Genomic DNA, 3332 nt, shown 5'->3' with positions numbered 1-3332 from the left:
GAAAGATTCTGGGGTGATGAGGGGAAAATGATTGAGTGGGGCTGGGTGGTGGCAAGGTGAACCGGGTGGAATGGGCAGGTTAGATGCTGGGATGCTGGTTTTTATCTTGACAATTTTTTCAAAAAAGTAGTGATTTAATGAATCACATAGTTTCTGAGAGTGCACAGGTTGTGCCGAGACCCTCTCAAGGCCTGACAGCTCTTCTACAATTGAAAAAATCTCTCTAGTTTTGTTGGCGGAGTTTAGGATTTTCTGTGTGATGAACTCGGTTTTGCATGAAATAACAGCAGTTTTATATTCCTTAAAAAGAGAAAAGTAAATTGATTTCAGCTCAGGTTCGTAGTACCTTCTCCATTTTCGCTCAGCTTGCCTGAGGCTTAGTTTTAGTTTTTTTAAGGTGGGTGAAACCATTTGTCCTGCGTGATTTAATGTTTTTCAGAGAGGCGACTTTGTCGCAGGCCGATTCAAGCCAGGTGGTAAGATTTTTCGACTGAGTGGGGAGGGGGGTGGCTTGGAACGATGAAGCTGTGTTAGTTAAGATAGTTTTAAATGTCTCGATACAGGCTTGACCCCAGTTCCTAGCTATCATGCTGCTTGGTCTGGTGGTTGGGGCCACACCCTATAAGTATTTAGTTATGCAGCAGAATATCCTTGGTGCAACAACACCAACTGTTGCATGGCTAAACACTTATACGGTCCCAAATGCGAGACCTATTGGCTATGCCAATGCTTGTTTATTCTATCTATAAGTGACTCAACATCTTCTACTGTTCAAAAGTTGTACATTTGATTGTTCCACATAATTTGTAACATTGCAGGGAATTTTAGCTGAACCTTTGCTCTCATCTACCATAACTCTTCCATCTTATTTCCCAGCTCCCACTGCCTTTCCCAGTAGCCTTACATAGATCTGACTTAACAAGCAGTGAGTACCCATCCACTAAATATGGGCCGCTTTTTAGGGCTCTACTCAGTATCTCCTCTTTGATGTTAAATGAGAGAAAATTCTCTAAGATCTTCCTGGGTTAAGCTCTCTGAGGGTTCAATCAATCAATCACATCATTTGTAAAGCGCACTATATACCCGTGAGGGTCTCAAGGCGCTGTGGGGAGTAGGGGGGTAGGGGGGCTTTCTTGTTGGTGTGATTGGTGGACGGGGTCTTGAGTGGGGTGAGGGTGTTGGCGCAGTTGCTGATCCACTGTTTGAGGTTGATAGCGGCGGTGTCAGGGTCGGTGGGGTTGGCGGGTGGTCCCAGGGCGAGGGTGGTGGTCAGTTGGTCCTCGGTGACCTTGCACCAGCAGCGGCGTGGCATCTGTTGGGCGCAGTGGTGTGTGGTGGTTTTCCTGAAGGTGAGGTGGACGCATCTGTGGTCTGTCCAGTAGGGTTCAGTGGTGTGGTTGAAGGAGACGTGGGGACTTGCAGAAAGGATGGGGTCCAGTGTGTGTCCGGTGGCTTGGGTGGGTGTCGTCACGAGTTGTTTGAGTCCGAGGTTGGCGAGGTTGTCGATCAGGGCAGTGGAGTTGGCGTTGTTGTTGTTCTTGAGGTGGAAGTTCAGGACCCCGAGGAGGATGTAGTCCGAGGAGGCAAGGGCGTGGGTGCTGATGAGGTCGGCGATGGTGTTGCTGAACTGTGGTCGGGGTCCGGGTGGTCTGTAGTCGAGTGTTCCTCTGAGGGTGGTGTTGGGGTCGGTGTGGATCTGGAAGTGCATGTGCTTGGCGGTGGTGAGTGTGTCGTCGGTGTTGGTCGAGACTCTGAGGGTCTCCTTGTTGATAATGGCAATTCCCCCTCCCACTCCGTTGGTGCGGTCTCTGCAGTAGATTTTGTAGCCCTCTGGGATGGCTATGGCGATGTCTGGTGCCGAGGTGGTCTTCAGCCAGGTCTCCGTCAGGAAGGCGACGTCGGGGGTGGTTGAGTCTAGGAGGTCCCAGAGTTCGATGGCATGCTTGCGAGCGGAGCGGGTGTTGAGGAGGATGCATCAGAGGTGGTTGGGTTCTCTGGTTGATGATTTGGCGGGCCGGATGCTGGCGAAGCTGCAGTTCCGGCAGGTGAAGGGCCCTTGGGTGCACTTCGGGGTGGCCCGGTAGCAGGAGTGATCTTGTCCGGGGTTGAGTGCGTGGAGGGTGCTGGAGTCGTAGTGCAGTCTGGTGTTGTGGCGGCTACAGGGTCCAGGGGTCCAGGCGCAGACAGGCTTGCCTTTGGCGCGCCCGCTGCGCGTGATAAGAAGGGCTATGGGAGGGAGGAGCCGCTGGGAGGCGGGAGCGGGCGGTGAAAGGGGCACCTGCGGGGCGGGGCTGCAGGGAGGCAGCAGCGGGAAGCGCGAGGGAGGGGAGCTGGTGGGGAGCAGAGGAATAATAAGAGTAAACAGTGGCAATAATCAGGGCAGAAGAGTAATAAACAGTAAACAGTGGCGACAATCAGGGGCAGAAGAGTAATAACAGTAACCAGTGGCAAGAAGAGGAGATAGTCAGAGGCAGAAGAGAAAGGACGGACTCACAGGCAACCAAGCGAGGACACAGAGGGCGGCAGGACAGCGGCACAGGAGGACCGTGTGGCGGCTGCGGGGGGCAACCTACCTGGTGACAGGGTCAAAGGTCACTCACTTTACCACCGCGCGGCCTCCATAAGAAGGGCTATGGGAGGGAGGAGCAGCTGGGAGGTGGGAGCGGGGCAGTGAATGGGGCACCAGGGGGGTGGGGCCGCAGGGAGGCAGTGGCAGGAAGCGCGAGGGAGAGGAGCGGGTGAGGGGCAGAGGGGGGGAGGGCACAGGGCACCAGAGGCGACGGTGGCAAAACAACAATCAGTGTGAGGAAAATTGAATTTTATATGGCCAAGTATGTCCCCTATCGTGTACCCCAACGTTCCATGTATGTGCATGATATCCATGCATTTTCCCTCCATGGCCGAAAATGAAGACGCATTTGCATTTGCGTCCAACGTTAACATGTCATCTACCAAGTCCCCCATGAAAGCAACATTAATTTGGCTTCTAGACCCATGTTGCCAACGTCTTTACATGATACACGTTTAAAGATGCACACGTTTTTCTGGCTCAGCCGAGCCAGGCCCTGAATTGAGGCTCCGAGTCTCTTCTGTCTCTGAAAGCTGCAGTTTAGATATGCATCCCTGACCTCTACCTTACTTCCTGCCCAGCGAAGCGGTGCCCGGCTCGGCCTGGCCTGCCTGCCAAGACGGTATTATGCCTACAGTTATCTGTTCAGCCTCCGCAAAAACACATTCCAGTCTAGTGAAATAGGTAAACATATTCCCGGCTGCAGAGCAAAGGGCCCGGCCTTCCTGTCTCCTTACAAGTAATTTAATGCACCCGTTGCCAT

The sequence above is a fragment of the Lissotriton vulgaris genome, unplaced genomic scaffold (assembly GCF_964263255.1).
Source record: "Lissotriton vulgaris unplaced genomic scaffold, aLisVul1.2 SCAFFOLD_1251, whole genome shotgun sequence".
Lineage (NCBI taxonomy): Eukaryota > Metazoa > Chordata > Amphibia > Caudata > Salamandridae > Lissotriton > Lissotriton vulgaris.
This window is presented reverse-complemented; position numbering follows the sequence as displayed.